General features: G+C 46.1%; 1 non-coding gene across 1 annotated transcript; it reads left to right on the top strand.

The window, feature by feature from the left end:
- The first annotated feature begins 6,953 nt into the window (after positions 1-6,953).
- Positions 6,954-7,026, top strand: trnaf-gaa (transfer RNA phenylalanine (anticodon GAA)). Its single transcript has one exon. It is a non-coding gene; the product is annotated as a tRNA-Phe (tRNA).
- The last annotated feature ends 13,073 nt before the right edge of the window (positions 7,027-20,099 follow it).

The raw sequence follows: 20,099 nt of genomic DNA, 5'->3' as shown, positions 1-20,099 counted from the left end.
GGTTGGCAGCTCTCACAGTAGAAAAGTCACCCAGTTTGAATGGGCTGCATCCTGGGTTGTTGAGGGAGGTAAGGTTGGAAATAGCGGAGACTCGAACCACAATCTTTCAATCCTCCTTGAATATGGGAATGTTGCCAGAGGACTGGAGGAATCTCCTCAAGATTCCACATGAATCAGTGTCCATAATTCAACTTTACATATTTAAAACATGTTTACAAAAACAGTAGAAGTACTCTCATAACATAAAAGCAAAATACTGCAGATGCTGGAAATCTGAAACAAAAACAAAAATTGCTGGAAGCACTCAGCAGGTCTGGCAGCATCTGTGGAGAGAGAAACAGAATTAACGTTTCAGGTCAGTGATTAGGCACACTACAACCTGCCGGACTGAACATTAAATTCAATCATTTCAGAGCATGACGGACGCCCCCCCCCACCCCCCACACCCCCCAAACACACTTTTTTTTGTTTAGTTTTTTTTCTTTTTTATTTGGTTATTTTATTTCAGTTTTTTTTAGTTTGGTTAGTTTGTTTCTACTGTGTCTACCCATTGTTTCTGTTTTAAAAAAATGTTTAATGTGTGTGCTCGGAGTGCTTTGTGCATTACAGTCAATTCACACCTTCTCTGTCGTAACGCTTTGTCTTTCAGCACACCATTGAGCACTGTTCAGCACTGTTCGCCTTTGTTCCATGCCCTTCTGGTCAGTTATTCTCTGTGACCTTGTCCAATCAACACCTCTTTTGTTATCTCTTGCCCCACCCCCAGCTTTACTTGCTTAAAACCTTTTCATTTATAATATTTGTCAGCTGTGATGAAGGGTAACTGACTTGAAATGTTAACTCTACTTCTCTCTCTACACAGATGCTGCCAAAACCTGCTGAGTATTTCCAGCATATCCTGCTTTTACTCTCATAGCACAGTTAACCTGTTTTTTCTCTCTCTGTTCATATTCTGTCTCAGTGTTTGGATCTCTCACTGTTTCGATTGAGAATTGAGCTTGTATCAGTCCTGTGATGGAAAGATCTGCTGAGTATTACCAGCATTTTCTGTTTTTTCTTCATTTCAGATCAGAATTTCTTATTGAAACACGGGGAATGCTGTTTCAACTGCTCCGGGGATACCTTCATGAGTTGCTGAAACATTCTAATTCCCATTCCCACACGGAACGAAGCCAGGCAGGAGGAGATACCTGTGACTCAATGATCAGACATTGCAGCTCATGAAGTGTGTTTTCTGATGGTCGATGGGTTCCTGTGTGAAGTTGACACGGGTTTGGTTTTTCTCCCTTAAACTTTGACCCTTCAGTTAGTTCTTTGTGTTCAGCTGTTTCAGGTGATGTTACTGAGTCAGGAATGTTGGTCAGGACAGTGCGAGAATTCCCTGTGATTCTTTCAATAACGCTGGGGAATCTTTAACATCCACCAACAGGGCCTCATTTAATTGTCACTTCAAAAACCTGCTGGCAATTATTGCTCAGGATTACACTCAGCTGGGACACTAAGGATATTCAATTAATGAAATCAGTACTTTAAACTGAGAGCAATAGTCCCTCCCACATCCTGATACCTTAGGATTTCTGAACTTTAATTACTGCTTCATTCCTTGGTTTGTGGGCTGGTTCACCACCTGTAGACATTTGAGACACTCACAGGCACTGGTAATCTCTAGGCTTAGAGTCATAGAATCATAGACAGGTTACAGCACAGAAGGAGGCCATTCAGCCCTTTGTGTCCATGCCAGCTCTCTGCAAGAACAAGCCAGCTAGTCACACTCCCCCGCCTTTGCCTGTAACCCTGCATTTTCTTTTCTTCAGATAATTATTAAATTCTCTTTCAAAAGTCATGATTGAATCTGCCTCCACCACACTGTCAGGCAGTGCAATCCAGATCCTAACCAGTCGCTGCATAAAAAAGTTTTTCCTCATGTTGCCTCTGGTTCTTTGGCCTTTCACCTTAAATCTGTGCCCTCTGGTTCTTGACACTTCTGCCAATGAGAATAGTATCTCCCTATCTACTCTGTCCAAACCCTTCATGATTTTGAACACCTCTATCAAATCTCATCTCAACCTTCTCTTCCCAAAGAAGAACAACTCCAGATTCTCCAAAATAGTAGAAGGCTTTCTATTTCTACTGGAAAATGGGCAGAGAGAAAGAGTATGAGACAGAGTTCACAAGAGAGAGAAAAAAATGGGTATGTGTCTGTGAGAGAGAGCAAGACAGAGGGAGGGAGAGTAACTGACTGTGTGTGAGAGAGAACACAACCCAGTCCCAATATAATTGCTCTTTCTTGATACTATTCGATAAACTCAGACCCTGCCCAGATACCGACAGCTTCTCTCCCTCACTGCTGTTCCCCGCCCTGACTGTACAGAAATCCCCTCTCAAAGCTGCACATTAACACTGGTCTCACTGCTTTTCCCTGCCCTGATGGTGCAGAAATCCCCTCTCATAGCTGCACATTAACACTGGTCTCACTGCTGTTTCATTCCCTGACTGCACAGAAATCCCCTCTCATAGCTGCACCTTAACACTGGTCTCACTGCTGTTTCATTCCATGACTGTACAGAAATCCCCTCTCATAGCTGCACATTAACACTGGTCGCACTGCTGTTTCATTCCCTGACTGTGCAGAAATCCCCTCTCATAGAGGCACATTAACACTGGTCTCACTGCTGTTCCCTGCCCTGACTGTACAGAAATCCCCTCTCATAGCTGCACATTAACACTGGTCTCACTGCTGTTTCATTCCCTGACTGTACAGAAATCCCCTCTCATAGCTACACATTAACACTGGTCTCACTGCTGTTCCCTGCCCTGACTGTACAAAAATCCCCTCCCATAGCTGCACATTAACACTGGTCTCACTGCTGTTCCCTGCCCTGACGGTACATAAATCCCCTCTCATAACTGCACATTAACACTGGTCTCACTGCTGTTCCCTGCCCTGACGGTACAGAAATCCCCTCTCATAGCTGCACATTAACACTGGTCTCACTGCTGTTCCCTGCCCTGACGGTACAGAAATCCCCTCTCATAGCTGCACATTAACACTGGTCTCACTGCTGTTCCCTGCCCTGACTGTACATAAATCCCCTCTCATAGCTGCACATTAACACTGGTCTCACTGCTGTTTCATTCCCTGACTGTGCAGAAATCCCCTCTCATAGAGGCACATTAACACTGGTCTCACTGCTGTTCCCTGCCCTGACTGTACAGAAATCCCCTCTCATAGCTGCACATTAACACTGGTCTCACTGCTGTTTCATTCCCTGACTGGACAGAAATCCCCTCTCATAGCTACACATTAACACTGGTCTCACTGCTGTTCCATTCCCTGACTGTACAGAAATCCAATCTCATAACTGCACATTAACACTGGTCTCACTGCTGTTCCCTGCCCTGACTGTACAAAAATCCCCTCCCATAGCTGCACATTAACACTGGTCTCACTGCTGTTCCCTGCCCTGACTGTACAAAAGTCCCCTCTCATAGCTGCACATTAACACTGGTCTCACTGCTGTTTCATTCCCTGACTGTACAGAAATCCCCTCTCAAAGCTGCACATTAACACTGTCTCACTGCTGTTCCATTCCCTGACTGTACAGAAATCCCCTCTCATAGCTGCACATTAACACAGGTCTCACTGCTGTTCCCTGCACTGACTGTACAAAAATCCCCTCCCATAGCTGCACATTAACACTGGTCTCACTGCTGTTCCCTGCTCTGACTGTACAGAAATCCCATCACCAAACTTGGAGGAGCGGCAAACAGTGAGGATGATATGAACTGCCTGCAACAGGACAGTGATAGGCTAGCAGAATGGGCAGACAGGTGGCAGATGGAATTTAATAGTGACAAGTGTGAGGTGATGTATTTTGGCATAAGGAATAGGGAGAGGCAATATATACTTAATGGCACAGTTCTAAAGCGTGTGCTGGAATAGAGGGACTTGGGGTTCATGTGCATCAATCTTTGAAGGTGGCAAGACATATTGCGAGAGTGGTTCGCAAAGCATATGGGATCTTGGGCTTGATAAATAGAGGCATTGAGTACAAAAGCAGGGAAGTTATGCTGAACCATTATGAAACTCTGGTTAAGCCCCAATTGGAGTGTTGCTTCCAGTTCTGCTCAGCAGACTTTAGAAAGAATGTGAGGGTCCTTGCGAGGACGCAGAGGCGATTTACCAGAATGGATCAAGGGCTGGGGGATTTTAGTTACAAGGTTAGGTTGGAAAAGCTAGGATTATTCTGCCTATCTCAAAGGAGATTGAGTGGAGAATTGATAGAGGTGTATAGCACCTTCAGAGAACAGGCCATCCTGGACTGGGTATTGTGTAATGAGAAAGGATTAGTTAACAATCTTGATGTGTGGGGTCCCTTGGGGAAGTGCGCCCATAATATGATAAAATTCTTCATGAAGATGGAGAGTGAGAGAGTTGATTCCGAGACTCGGGTCCTGAATCTAAACAAAGGAAACTATGAAGGTATGAGGCGGGAGTTGGCTATGATAGATTGGGGAACGTTACTTAAAGGGTTGACAGTATATCGGCAATGGCTAGCATTTAAAGAGCGCATGGATGAATTACAACAATTGTTCATTCCTGTCTGTGCAAAAGTAAAACAGGAAGGGTGGCTCAACTGTGGCTTACAAAAGAAATTAAGGAAAGTATTAGATCCAAGGAGGAGAAATATAAAATGGTCAGAACAAGCAGCAAACCTGACGATTGTGAGCAGTTTGGAATTTAGCAGAGGAGGACAAAAGGATTGATTAAGAAGGGGGAAATAGAGTATGAGAGTAAGCTAGCAGAGAACATAAAAACTGACTGTAAAAGCTTCTTTAGATATGTGTAGAGAAAAAGAGTAGTGAAGACAAATGTGGGTCCCTTACAGTCAGAAACGGGGGAATTTATAATGGGGAACAAAGAAGGCAGACCAATTAAATACATACTTTGGATCTGTCTTCACAAAGGAGGATACAAATTACCTCCCAGAAATGTTGGGGAACATAGGGTCTAGTGAGAAGGAGGAACTGTATGAAATCAGTATTAGTGGGGAATGTTTGGGAAATTGATGGGATTGAAGGCCGATAAATCCCCAGGGCCTGATAATCTACATCCCAGAGTACTTAAGGAAGTGGCCCTTGAAATAGCAGATGCATTTCTGGTCTTTTTTCAAAATTCTATCGACTCTGGAACAGTTCCAATGGAGTGGACGGTAGTTAATGCAACTCCATTATTTAAAAAAAGAGGCAGAAAGAAAACAGCGAATTATATACCGGTTAGCCTGACATCAGTCGTGGGGAAAATGCTGGAGTCCATTATAAAAGATGTAATAGCAGAGTGCAATAATAACTCGTCTCCACTCCGAGTATTTCTAAATCCCACACATTCACTAGAATGTGAACAATTATTTCCTGTTGTGTCTCTCTCAGATTTGTAAACTTCACTCTATTGGAGTGAGGTGACATCTACTGGCGGGAAGCAAGAACTGCAACCTAGCAGCAGAAACTCCACTGTCTGTCAGGGTGAAAGAAAGATTGCAATGTGAGGAAATAGCGAAGTGGTTTGATTGGGTAGATGGAGACATGATTCCACTTGTGGTGGTGTCTGAAGCAAAGGCCAGAAATACAAAATTGTCATTAATAAAAGAAATGAGGAATTCATGAAAAATGTAGTAACGTAGTGAATGGTTAGAATGTGGATAGAATAGAAAGTGAGATTGGATGGACAGAAGCAGTCTGAAAGGATGGCTGAAACAAAAGGTGAGTGCCCTGAAACGTTAACCGTGTTTTTCTCAGCACAGATGCTGCCAGAGCTGCTGAACATTTCCAGCACTCTCTGTTTTTATTTCAGCATTTGCAGGATGTTGCTTTGATCTGAAAAAAAATGGATGATTGGCTGGGGGGTTCCAGTGAAATTCCACAGCAGCGAATAAAACTTGGCCTGTCAGTGGCTCGTTGGTCTAGGGGTATGATTCTTGCTTAAGAAGTATGGTTAATTAACATGCGAGGGATCGGGGTTTAAGTCCCGGACGAGCCCTGGTCTGCTGGCATTTTTAGATTAAGGTTATCTATTGGTTTCAGCCTTGCAGAAGGTGGAATTGACTTCCATACGGAGCTGGCTTGAGGACCAGACAACTGGATTCAAAGAGCTTGTCGACAAAATTGTAATTAACTAAATGTACAGATAGCCAAGTGGGAATATAAAGTTGTTGCAGTAATTGAGACCTGAGTCCAAAAACAACAGGACTGGGTTCTGGACTGGAATGGAATGGAATTCTTCAGTGTTTCTGTTGTTTGGCTTGCATTGACTCATCGATTTTCTTGTTTTTCACTTTGTCGATGCCTTTGAATAATTGTGGATCCTTCTTCAGAGTGTCTTCTTTCACCAGGTAGTTCTGACCTCTGATGATGTTGATTGAAATCAGCTTCAATTCGCTGATAGTTTTGGAAGTGAGCAGATTTCATTTGCTTGAGTCTACAACATGGAACTCAGTCTGACATGTGGACCCATGGGAGGATTTGAATGCCACCCCTGCGTTGGAGTTGCATCCATCCAATATGACACCGAGTAGAAGTGACAGTTCTGTCAGTCGAATATGAGACTTTTAATGGCAGGGTTGTGAGTTTGAGTGCCATTCTGTTTTTCCCTTTTTTAAGGCTTCATGAGCAGAGAGTACAGGGAGTGTTTGAAATGAGCAAGTCTCGCTTTGATTCAGGACTCTTACCTCTCAGCAGCATCTCACGATGAAAGATTGAATTTGATCTCATTTCATTCTCAGCTCGGGGTCTGTGCGGCTCAGTGACACTTCTGGCTGTCTCCCGCTTCACAATCCATCAGTACTGAGAAAGCAATGGGGAATATTACTCACATGTTGTGTTCTTTAATTTTTTGGAAAACTTGAATGTATGTATTTTCTTCCAAAACAAGGACACCAAGCCACTGTTAATGTAGGGCTGAAATAGCTCAGTTGGGAGAGCGTTAGACTGAAGATCTAAAGGTCCCTGGTTCAATCCCAGGTTTCAGCAATTTTGCTTCCTCATGCGTCCCTTGCCTTGGTTCTGATTTTCCGGCTGCATAATTTACTTTGAAATTATTTACCAAGCACCAGTGGATTGAATTTGAGAAACAACACAGAGTCATTTCCAGCACAGAAGGTGGTCGTTTGGCCTATCATGTCCATGCTGGCTCTCCCCGGAGCAATCTAGTCAGTTCCACTCACCAGCTCGATCCCTTTCCTCCTGCAAGTTTCTTTCCTTCAGGTATCCATCCAATTTCCTTTTCAAATCATTGATTGTCTCTGCTTCCACCACACTCGTGGGCCAAGACATTACTACCCACAGCATAAAAAATTCCACCTCATCAAGGATGGGAAATACTTACACCTTCTATATTTAGCTTATTCTCTATTTCTATGAGAATAGACTGGCAGACAATATGAAAGGAAACCCAAAAATCTTCGAGCATCATGTAAATGATAAGTGGGTAGTAAGAGGTTGAGTCGGGCCGATTAGGAACAAAGAGGATAATGTATGCTTAGAGGTGCAGGGCAATGTTAATCTACTTAATGAGTACTTTGTATCAGTGATCACTAAGGAAGTGGAATTTGACAAAATATCAGTCGAAGTGAAGAGAGTAGAGGCAATGGAGAGGGTACAAATTGAGAGAGGGAGGTACTAAAAAGGCTGGCTGTGCTTAGGGTAGATAAATCACCTGGTCTGGATGGCTCACATCCCAGGTTGCGAAAGGAAATGCGGATGCAGATAATGGAAGAGTTTGCCATAATCTTACAATCTTCCCTGGATACGGGGGAGGTGCCAGGAGTAAACAGTGGCAAATGCGACGCCCTTATTCAAGAAAGGGTGTAAGGACAGTTTGGGTAACTACAGGCCAGTTAGATTAACAGCAGCGGTGGGTAAGGTTTTAGAAAGAATCATCAGGGTAAAAAAAATCAACAGTCACTTGGAGAGGTTCGAGTTAATTAAGGAGAGTGAGCATGGATTTATAAATGGGAGTTCATGCTTGACAAATCTAACTGCATTTTTTGATGAACTAACAGAGCAGCTTGATGAAGGGAATGCAATGGATGTTGTTTATATGGATTTTACGGAAGCGTTTGACAAGGTACCACATAAAAGGGCGGTTAACAAAATTGAGGTTCGTGGTATAGGAGGGTCAGTGTCCAATTGGATAGAAAATTGGTTTAAGGAGAGAAAACAGCGAGTCTTATTAAATGGTTCTTGGTCAGACTGGAGGATAGTCGACAGTGGTGTTCCCCAAGGGTCAGTGCTAGAACCACTGCTTTTTTTGCTAAAGGTAAGTGACTTGGATCTTGCAATACAGAGTAGAATCTCAAAATATGCCGATGACACCAGACTTGGAGGAGTGGCAAACAGTGAGGATGATATGAACTGCCTGCAACAGGACAATGATAGGCTAGCAGAATGGGCAGACAGGTGGCAGATGGAATTTAATAGTGACAAGTGTGAGGTGATGTATTTTGGCATAAGGAATAGGGAGAGGCAATATATACTTAATGGCACAGTTCTAAAGAGTGTGCTGGAATAGAGGGACTTGGGGTTCATGTGCATCAATCTTTGAAGGTGGCAAGACATATTGCGAGAGTGGTTAGCAAAGCATATGGGATCTTGGGCTTTATAAATAGAGGCATTGAGTACAAAGCAGGGAAGTTATGCTGAACCATTATAAAGCTCTGGTTAGGCCCCAGTTGGCGTGTTGCTTCCAGTTTTGCTTGCCACACCTAAGAAAGCATGTGAGGGTCCTTGAGAGGATGCAGAGGAAATTCACCAGAATGGATCCAGGGATGGAGGATTTTAGTTACAAGGTTAGGTTGGAAAAGCTAGGGTTGTTCTGCCTGTGTCAAAGGAGAGTGAGGGGAGAATTGATAGATGTGTTTTAGGCGATGACAGTTTAAAATAAGTTGGCAAGGAAACATTGTTCCCGTTAACTATTGGCACAAGGACTAGGGGACACAGATTGAAGGTTTTGGACAGGAGGTACAGGGGGAATGTGCGCAAGAACTTTTTTACACTGATTGGTGATGATCTGTAACTCGCTGCCCACGAGGGCGGTGGAAATGGAGACAATTGAGGATTACAAAAGGAATTTGAATGGGCACTTGAAGGAAATAATTTTACAGGGCTATGGAGATCGAGCAGACAAGTCATAACTCGTCTCCATTCCTAGTATTTCTAAATCCCACACATTCAATATAATGTGAACAATTATTTCCTGTTGTGTCTCTCTCCGATTTGTAAACTTCACTGTATTGGAGTGAGGTGACATCTACTGGCAAGAAACAAGTACTGCCGTGATGAGATCAGCCATGATTGTATTGAATGGCAGAGCAGGCTCGAGTGGCTGACTTGCCGACTCCGGCTCCTCGTTCTTATGTTCATAGAATCATGCAGCACAGAAGGAGGCCATTCAGCCCCATTGTGCATCTGCTGACTCTCTGACAAAAATATGCAATTAGTCCAACCCCCTGCCTATTTCCCCATAATCCTGGAGAATTTCACTTTGAAATATTTGTCCAATTCCTTTATGAAAGTTATAATTGAATCTGTTTCCACCACCCTGTCAGACAATTCATTCCAAATCCGAATCAGTTACTGGGTAAAAAGATCTCTCCTCACCTCCCCTTGACATTTTTGGCCAATTATTTTAAACCTGTGTCCTCTGGTTACTGACCCCCAGGACAGTGGAAACAGTTTCTCCCTCTCTACCCTATGAAAATCCTTCATGATACTGAACACCTCTATTAAATCTTCCCTGAACATTCTCTACTCTGAGGAGAACAATCCCAGCTTCACCAGCCTGTCCAGAGAACTGACACCCCGCATCTCTGGTATCATTCTAGTAAATCTCCTCTGAACTGTCTCAGAAGCTTTGATGTCCTTTCTGAAGCCTGGTGCCCAGAACTGGACACATTACTCGAGCTGAGATCGAGCCAGCGACGCCCACATCCCACGAACGAATAAAAAAACGCTCCCTTACCAATCCCCAATTCTTAAGCATTTATAGACGCTCCCTGCCCAGTCCCCAAATCTTATTCATTTAGAAACGCTCCCTGCCCAGTCTCCAACTCGTATTCAATTATAGACACCCCCTGCCCAGTCCCCAGTTCTTATCCATTTACAGACGCTCCCTGACCAGTACCCAAATTTTATTCATTTAGAGACGCTCCCTGCCCAGTCCCCAATTCTTATCCATTTATGGACGCGGTTTCGGGAAGCCTCACCGGGAAAAGCTTCACCACCGCCATCCGCAGTGATACAGATGGGAGTGTTCCATGTTATTGTGGCCTGAGGCCCTGCTCCAGCTGTGTGAGCCCGCAAAGTCTTCTCGCACTTTGTGAATATCCCGCTCCAACTCCGAACCCGCAGCTTCAGCTGCTGACCGAGCTGTCTCTACTGCGCCTGCGCGCCCCACTCCTGTCACAGATAGGGCGGATTCTAGGCCGCTGAGCATTCTGGGTACCACACCTGTCATTAATTCTATTCTTTCAGCTGATAGGTTTTATTGCGTGCATTTCATGACCTGGTATCGTCGTGAGTGTTTTCTTTTGCACCTGTCAATGCCTGGGAGGATAGAGTCAGCTTCACTTTGTAGCCATGAGCTTCTGGTGTGAGAAAGTGGTGTTTAACTCAGTATATTTCAGTTTTTGGTCTGTGACTGTGGGTATTATTCAGTACCTGTTTGTTTCTGCTATTGCTCTGTGAGTTTCACCATATATCTTTCAACAACTTGTATGTGAGCATCAGCTTTTGTCGATATCTATCAGTTTCTGAGAAGTGAGAAAGGGTTTGATTTTATCCCTATCAGTTTCTGTTACATGCATGTGTCTTTAATCTGCACCTCCTCTGAGTGTGTCTTCGTCTCTGTACTTGTAGGTGAATATGTGTTTTGCTTTGTATCTCTCAGTCTTTGAAGTGTGAGCCTGGGTTTGTACCTAATTTCCTTTGTACCATGCAGTTGGGATATGAAAGAAAGATTTTTACACGTTACCTGCCAGCTGCTGCTACGTGACTGTGGGTTTCACACTGTATCTGTCAATTTCTTGTCTGGTAATGCGAAGTTTACAGTGTACCTGTCAGTTTCTAGTCTGGGACTGAGTTGGTTTTACTCTGTCCCTAGCATTCGCTGGTATGTTAGTGTGGGGTTTACATTGTCCCTGTCAGTTTCTTGTATGTGAGTGTTGATTTCACTCTGAAAAGAATCATAGATCATAGAATAGTTACAGAACAAAAGGAAGCCATTCAGCTCATTGTGCTTGTGCTGCTTCTCTGCACGAGCAACTCAGCTCATGCCACAGACTCATGTCTTCCATGAAAACATGCAATTTTTTCCACTTCAGATAATTATCTTATACCATTTTGAAAGCCATGGTTGAATCAGCCTCCATCACACTCTCAAGCAGTGCACATCAGATCTCAACCACTCGCTGTGCAAAAGAAGTTTTTCCTCATGTTGCCTTTGGTTCTTTTGCCATTCACCTTAAATCGGTGTCCTCTGGTTACAGAGCCATGAATAATATTCCCCATTGCTTTCTCAGCACTGATGGATTGTGAAGCAGGAGACAGCCAGAAGTCCCACTGAGCCGCACTGACCCCGAGCTGGGAATGAAATGAGATGAAGTTCAATCTTTCACAGCGAGACACTGCAGAGAGATAAGAGTCCCGAATCAAAGTGAGACTTTCTCATACTTTTGCTGAATTTCATTTCAAACACTCCTTGTACTCTCTGCTAATGAAGCCTTAAAAAAGGGAAAAACAAAATGGCACTCAAACTCACCACCCTGAAATTAAAAGTTTAATGTTTGACTGACTGAACTGTCACTTCTACTCGCTCTCTTATTGGATGGATGCAACTGTATTCTTCAACGCAGGGGTGGCATTCAAATTCTCCCATGGGTCCACATGTCAGACTGAGTTCCATGTTGTAGACTCAAGCAAAGGAAATCTGTTCAGTTCCAAAATTATCAGTGAGTTGAAGCTCATTACGATCATCATCATCAGAGGTCAGAACTACCTGGTGAAAGAAGACACTCTGAAGAAGGATCCACAATTATTCAAAGGCATCGACAAAGTGAAAAACAAGAAAATCGATGAGTCAATGCAAGCCAAACAACAGAAACACTGAAGAATTCCATTCCATTCCAGTCCAGAACCCAGTCCTGTTGTTTTTGGGGTCATTTCACAATTACTGCAACAACTTTATATTCCCACTTGGCTATCTGCACATTTAGTTAATCAAGCTCTTTGAATCCAGCTCTCTGGTCCTCAAGCAGGCTCCATATGGAAATCAATTCCGCCTTCTGCAAGGCTGAAACCAACCAATGACCTTAAACTAAAAATGCCAAAGAAGAAGGGCTTGTCCAGGATTTGAACCCAGGATCTCTCACACATTAATTAATCACTCACCCTAAGCAAGAATCATACCCCTAGATCAACATGCCACTGATATCAGAACTTCCTTTTAGCTCCTGTGGAATTTCACTGGCAGCCAAAGCCGACCATCCATTTTTTTTTCAGAGCAAAGCAACATCCTGCAAATTCTGAAATAAAAACAGAAAGTGTTGGAAATGTTCAGAAGCTCTGGCAGCATCTGTGGAGAGAGAAACACAGTTAACGTTTCACGGCACTCACCTTTTGTTTCAGCCATCCTTTCAGACTGCTTCGTCCATCCAATCTCACTTTCTATTCTATCCACATTCCAACCATTCACTACGTTTCTACATTTTTCATGAATTCCTCATTTCTTTTATTAATGACAATTTTATATTTCTGGCCTTTGCTTTGGACTCCACCACAAGTGGAATCATGTCTCCATCAACCCAATCAAACCCATTCAAAATTTCCTCACATTGCAATGTTTCTTTCACCCTGACAGATCATGGAGTTTCTGCTGCTTGATTGCAGTTCTTGCTTCCTGCCAGCAGATGTCACCTCACTCCAGTAGAGTGAAGGTTGCAAATCTGAGAGCACACAAGAAGAAGTAACTGTTCACGTGACAGTGAACAGGTCCCTCTATTTCTGTACACTCTTTAGAACTGTGCCATTAAGTATATATTGCCTCTCCCTATTCCTTCTGCTAAAATGCATCACCTCACACTCGTCACTATTAAAATCCATCTGCACCTGTCTGCCCATTCTGCTAGCCTATCTGCAGGTGGTTCATTTCATCCTCACTGTTTGCCACTTCTCCACGTTTGGTGTTATCGGCATATTTTGAGATTCTACTCTATATTCCAAGATCCAAGTCATTTATCTGTAGCAAATAAAAAGCAGTGGTTCCAGCAGTGACCCTTGGGGAGCAGCACTGTCGACAACCTTCCAGTCTGAGAATGAACCATTTATTACGACTTGCTGTTTTCTGTCCTTAAGCCAATTTTCTATCCAATTGGACACTGACCCTCCTATTCCATGAACCTCAATGTTGTTAATCACCCTTTTATGTGTCGTTTCTTAAAATCCACATAAACAACATCCACTGCATGCCCTTCATAAACCTTCTCTGTTAGTTCATCAAAACATGCAGTTAGATTAGTCAAGCATGAACTCCCATGTATAAATCCATGCTCACTCTCCTTAATTAACTCAAACCTCTACAAGTGACTGTTGATTTTTTTCCCTGATTGTTCTTTCTAAAACCTTACCCACCACTGCTGTTAATCTAACTGGCCTGCAGTGAACCGGACTGTCCTTACACCCTTTCTTGAATAAGGGTGTCACATTTGCCACTGTTTAATCCTCTGACACCTCCCCCGTATCCAGGGAAGATTGGAAGATTATAGCAAGCCCTTCTGTTATCTGCATCCACATTTCCTTTTGCAATCTGGGATGAAAGCCATCCGGACCAGGTAATTTATCTTCCTGAAGCATAACCAGCCTTTTCAGTACCTCCCTCTCTCAATTTGTACCCTCTCCGTTGCCTCTACACTCTCCACTTCTACTGATATTTTGTCAAATTCCACTTCCTTAGTGATCATTGATACAAGGTACTTATTAACTAGATTAACATTGCCCTGCAGCTCTCAGTATATATTACCATCTTGGTCCCTAATGGGGCCCACTCCACCGCTTACTACCTGCTTATTATTTATATACTGCCCGAAGATTTTTGGGTTCCCTTTCATGTTGACTGCCATTCTATTCTCGTAGAGATAGAGAATAAGCTAAATAGAGAAGATGTAAATATTTCCCATCCTTGGGTGAGGTGGAATTTTTTAATGCTGTGAGTGGTAATGTCCTGACCCACGAGTGTGGTGGAAGTAGAGACAATCAATGATTTGAAAAAGAAATTGGATGGATACTTGAAGCAAAGGAACTTGCAGGAGGAAAGGGATCGAGCAGGTGAGTGGAACTGAGTATCTGGCTCCGATAATTGCTGCAGTCACTGCGATCCCCCTTAATTTTGCACAAGGTGACAATGTTTGCTTCACGCATGTTTTGAGCCCTTGTTGAGCTCGACTATGGAGGGCTCACTGTCCAGTTCCTCCATGACAGGGAAGTCTGGAATGGCACTGAGAGCTACTTCAATGACAATGTTCTCCGTTATGCTGAGTTCAAGGTAATGCTCCACTCACCTTTGCATCTGCTTGTTAGGTTCAGTGATGATCGTCCCTGTCTTTGTCTTCAAAAGGTGCTGATTTAGTTACTACTGGGCCCATTGCTTTCTGAATTCCTTCATACATCCCTCTAGCATCCCCAGATTCAGCAGCAGAGTTTTAACCAGTATTGATTGGTGAGGTGCTGAGCAGTTTTTTTATTTTTTATTTCGAAAATATACTTTATTCATAAAAATCTGTAAAAATTACATTGCCAAACAGTTTCCAAACCACACCAAAAAATACAAACATTGCAAAAGAGATCAGTTTCTTTCAATACTGTCATGAGTTTCTTCCCAACCCTTCTGTTTCACAATTGTCATGTCAATTACAGTTTTACATTTACAGCAATTGAGAATATTAACGATACAGTTCGAGGGGTTTCCCATGGATCCAGCCCCTCAGTCCAGCTTGGTGGGGGAACCTTACACTGTGGTCTTTCCCCATTGAGCCTTTGCTGCGGCTGCCCCAAGCCTTAGTGCGTCCCTCAGCACGTAGTCCTGGACCCTGGAATGTGCCAGTCTGCAACATTCGGCGGTGGACAACTCTTTGCGCTGGAAGACCAGCAAGTTTCGGGCAGACCAAAGGGCGTCTTTCACCGAATTGATAGCCCTCCAGCAGCAGTTGATGTTTGTCTCGGTGTGCGTCCCTGGGAACAGCCCGTAGAGCACAGACTCCTGTGTTACAGAGCTGCTTGGGATGAACCTTGACAAAAACCACTGCATCTCTTTCCACACCTGCTTTGCAAAGGCACATTCCAGGAGGAGGTGGGCGACCGTCTCTTCCCCACCACAGCCAACGCGGGGGCACTGTGCGGAGGGGGCGAGACTTCGGGTGTGCATGAAGGATCGGACGGGGGGGGGCCCTTCTCACCACCAGCCAAGCTACGTCTTGGTGCTTGTTTGAAAGTTCTGGTGATGAGGCATTCCGCCAAATGACTTTGACGGTCTGCTCGGGGAACCATCCGACAGGATCCACCGTTTCCTTTTCCCGTAGGGCCTTGAGGACATTCCGTGCAGACCACTGCCTGATGGACTGGTGGTCAAAGGTGTTTTCCCGCTGAAACTGCTCCACGAAGGATAGGTGGTACGGCACCGCCCAACTGCACGGAGCGTTCCGCGGCAATGTGACCAGGCCCATCCTTCGCAACACCGGGGACAGATAGAACCTCAGCACGTAGTGACACTTGGAGTTTGCGTATTGGGGATCTACACACAGCTTGATGCAGCCGCACACGAAGGTGGTCATCAGGATGAGGGCCGCGTTGGGTACATTTTTCCCGCCCTTGTCCAGAGATTTGAACATCGTGTCCCTCCGGACCCGGTTCATTTTACATCCCCAGACGAAGCGGAAAATGGCTCGGGTGACTGCCACAGTGCAGGAGTGGGGTTTGGGCCAGACCTGCGCCACGTAGAGCAACAACGTGAGCGCCTCGCACCTGATGACCAGGTTCTTACCCACAATGGAGAGAGATCGCTGCCCCCACATGCCCAACTTTTGTCGTACCTTGGCTACTCGCTCCTCCCATGTTTTGGTGCACGCCCCGGCCCTTCCGAACCATACCCCCAGCACCTTCAGGTAGTCTGACCTGACGGTGAAGGGGACAAAGGATCGGTCAGCCCAGTTCCCAAAGAACGTGGCCTCGCTCTTGCCGTGGTTAACTTTGGCTCCCGAGGCCAGTTCGAACTGGTCGCAGATGCTCATCAGTCTGCGCACGGACAGCGGATCCGAGCAGAAAACGGCGACGTCATCCATGTACAGGGAGGTTTTGACCTGAGTGCCTCCGCTGCCTGTGATTGTCACCCCTCTTATGCTCGCATCCTTCCTAATAGACTCAGCAAAGGGTTCAATACAGCAAACAAACAAGACCCCGGACAGACGACAGCCCTGTCTGACTCCAGATTTGATCGGGAAACTTTCAGATTCCCACCCTTTGATTGAGACTGCGCTACTGATGTTTGTGTAGAGCAGTTGGATCCAATTGCAGATTCCCTCCCCAAACCCCATTTTGGAAAGCACGTCCATCATGTAGGTGTGCGATATCCTGTCAAAAGCCTTCTCCTGGTCCAGGCTGATGAGGCAGGTGTCCACCCTCCTGTCCCGTACGTAGGTGATCGTATCCCTGAGTAGCGCGAGACTATCAGAGATCTTCCTGCCGGGTACAGTACAGGTCTGATCGGGGTGAATCACCAACTCCAGAGCAGACTTGACTCGACTGGCTATGACTTTGGACAGAATCTTGTAATCAACATTGAGCAGTGAGATGGGCCGCCAATTTCTGATTTCTGCCCTCTCCCCCTTCTGCTTGTAAATGAGGGTGATGATGCCTTTTCTCATGGATTCTGACATGCTGCCGGCCAGGAGCATACTCTCGTATACTTCCAGCAGGTCCGGGCCGACCCAGTCCCACAGGGCCGAGTACAACTCGACCGGTAAGCCGTCGCTCCCGGGAGTTTTACTCGTCTCGAAAGACTCTATGGCCTTTATCAGCTCGTCCAGAGTTAGCGGCTTGTCCAGTCTCTCCCTCCTGCTGTCGTCTTGGACCTCTGTGATAGATGACAGGAAGGACTGGGAGGCTCTGCTGTCTGTGGGCTTCGCGTCATACAGTCCAGCATAAAAGGATTTGCTGATCCTGAGTATGTCGGACTGCGAAGACGTTACCGAGCCATCTTCTTCCTTCAGGCTGCTGATAACAGAGCTCTCTCTGTGTACCTTTTGGAAGAAGTAACGCGAGCACGTCTCATCCTGCTCGATGGAGCGGACTCTGGACCGGAAGATGATCTTGGAGGCCTCCTTGGCAAAGAGCGAGGCCTGCTGGCTCTTCACCTCTTGGAGGTCCTCCTTGACCTCGACCCCCATTGACTGCAACCGGAGTAGATTTTGCATAATTTTCTGGAGTCGGGACACTTCCCTCTGTCTCTCTCTCGCCTTCTGAACACCTTTGTGGATGAAGAACCTCTTGATGTTCTCCTTAATCGCTTCCCACCAGTGAACTGGAGACTCAAAGAGGGGTTTCACGGTCCTCCAACCATTGTAATCCCTTTTGAGTTCCTCAACGTTCTCTGGGGTCAGCAGTGTCGCATTGAGCTTCCACGTCCCTCTGCCAACTCGCTGGTCGTCCTGTAAGTGACAGTCGGCCAGTAAGAGGCAGTGGTCGGAGAAGAACACCGGCTTGACGTCGGTGGATCCGACCGTGACAGCACGGGACACAAACAGGAAGTCAATCCTGGAATGGGCAGACCCGTCCGATCTTGACCATGTGTATCTGCGCTGCGCTCCGTCTGCAGGTTTTCTGAAGGTTTGATGTTCCTGCATACCCATCGTATGCGCAAGCAGTTTCACGTTGGTTGGGCTCAAAAACCCCTCCTGATTTTTCATGCAGGGTTTGTGCCGCTCGGGTGACATCGGGGGGGTCTTGTAGGCAGAGAGGATTGGGTTGTCCTCAGCTGCTTCCATCTGTTCCTCCTCGAAAACATCACAGCTCCCGGTCTCCCGGAGCCCAGGTGCGCCAGACGTGTCTTTGCTCCCGGTGTCGCAGAGCTGAGATGCGTTGGCCACTTCGTTACGTGTGGGGCATTGGGGTTGGGGCACGCCGGGCCCATCACAGTTTCCAGTGCTCGGGGGCTGGGATGCTTTATCATCCATCTCGGAGTTCTGCCGCCTCTTTTGAAGGGGCTGTCGTTCCAGCATTTCCCCGTCCAGTGAAGAGGAGTTGTTGCAGTCTGATGCAGAAGAGAGCATCCTCTTGCCACTGGTTTGGGTGGTGGCTTTGGGATGTTTTTTCTTTGTGGTTTTCCTCTGGACAACTTGCCACTGACCTGTTTGTCCATCTGCTGCCTCCTCCTCCATTGATTCTGTCTGTGGAGTCGGGGTTTCCGGGCGCTGGGTAGGTGCTGGGTCGTTGGTTTCAGCCGCCTCCCCTTCCTTCTCAGGTTGAAGTTCCTCACTGCAGAGAAGGTTGCTGGTCTCCTTTCGAACAGCGGACGCCTTCGTCGAACCTTCTCCCGGCCTCTCCTTGGACCTTGCCGCCTGAGCATAGCTGAGGCAACGTTTGGGGCAGGTCTTGTAGAGATGGCCTGCCGCACCGCACAAGTTGCAACACTTAGTCTGCTAACAGTCCTTGGTCTGATGGCCTTCCTCTTTGCAGTTCTTGCAAACAACCGTGCTGCAGTTGGCTGCCATGTGACCAGATTTGCCACAGGTGCGGCAAACTCTGGGCTGCCCAGCGTAGACCAAGAAGCCTCGACTTCCCCCGATAGCGAAGCTGGAGGGAGGGTGGATGATGGCTCCACTGGGATCTACCTTCAAGGTCACCTTGACCTGCCGCTTGCTGGTCCAGATCCCAAAGGGGTCCTTGACATCAGTGCTGCTGCCGGCCACCTCGACGGACCTGGCGAGAAAGGTGAGTACATCCACCACCGGAACATGGGGGTTGTAGAGGTGAATCGTCACCACCCGGTCCCGTTGTGACGGAAGCATGAAGAGCGGCTCCGCTGTGAGGATCGACGGTCTAGATGCTGTTTGCTGGAGACTTGTTTGTAGTTCATGAGAGCTCTCCTCTTAGTTGCAGTAACTGACTCCATTTCAGTCCGATAAGCCTCAAACCAGTCAGCATTCCTCCCATCTCTTTTCCCATACACAGTGAGTGCAGAGTTATAGATGGTGGCGTGCAGATGATTCCACTTTGACACTGCACTAAGACCTTGAGCATTGTTGTCTGAAAGAGCCTGATCGAGGATGTTGAGGAACTCCTGGGTCCTTTCTGGGTCAGTGGTTCGGCAAGTGTTGATCAGAAGACGACCTTACTTCATGGATGGATGAAGCTTCCTTGGCTGAAGCCTGACCTTGTTACACACCAGGGAGTGGTCAGTGTCACAGTCAGCGCTGTGATAGCTGCGAGTGATGAGGACACTGCTGAGGGTGGTATGTCTGGTGATGATAAGGTCTAGCTGGTGCCAATGGCATGATCTCGGACGTCTCCAGGACACCTTGTGGCACTGCTTGACCTGGAAGTAGCTGTTCATCACACAGAATCCATGGTGACAGCATAGCTCCAGCAACCTCTGTACATTTTTGTTCATCTTGCAAATCCCCTGGTGCTCTATGCACATTGGCAAAGCTGTGTAGTCAGTATCCAAGCTTGTGTTGAAGTCTCCGAGAAGGTACAGTCCCTCAGTGCTGGGAATTCTACTGATGGCAGTGTCAAGTGTCACATAGAATTGATCCTTGACATCTGGGGTGGAGGTGAGTGTCGGGACATAGATGCACATGAGATTAACTGGGCCCACGCTTGTTGACAAGTGAAGGGTAAGAAGTCTCCCTGAGCCTACTGTGGGTGGTTCACTCATCTCAAGTAGCGTGTATTTTACTGTGAAACCCACTCCATGCTCATGAGTTGCCTCTTGGGCTTTCCCCTGCCAGAAGAAGGTGTAGTGTTTCTCTTTGAGGGATCCACTTTGAACGAGTCTAGTT

The sequence above is a fragment of the Heterodontus francisci genome, unplaced genomic scaffold, assembly GCF_036365525.1.
Source record: "Heterodontus francisci isolate sHetFra1 unplaced genomic scaffold, sHetFra1.hap1 HAP1_SCAFFOLD_52, whole genome shotgun sequence".
In the NCBI taxonomy this organism is placed as follows: Eukaryota; Metazoa; Chordata; class Chondrichthyes; order Heterodontiformes; family Heterodontidae; genus Heterodontus; species Heterodontus francisci.
This window is presented reverse-complemented; position numbering and strand designations above follow the sequence as displayed.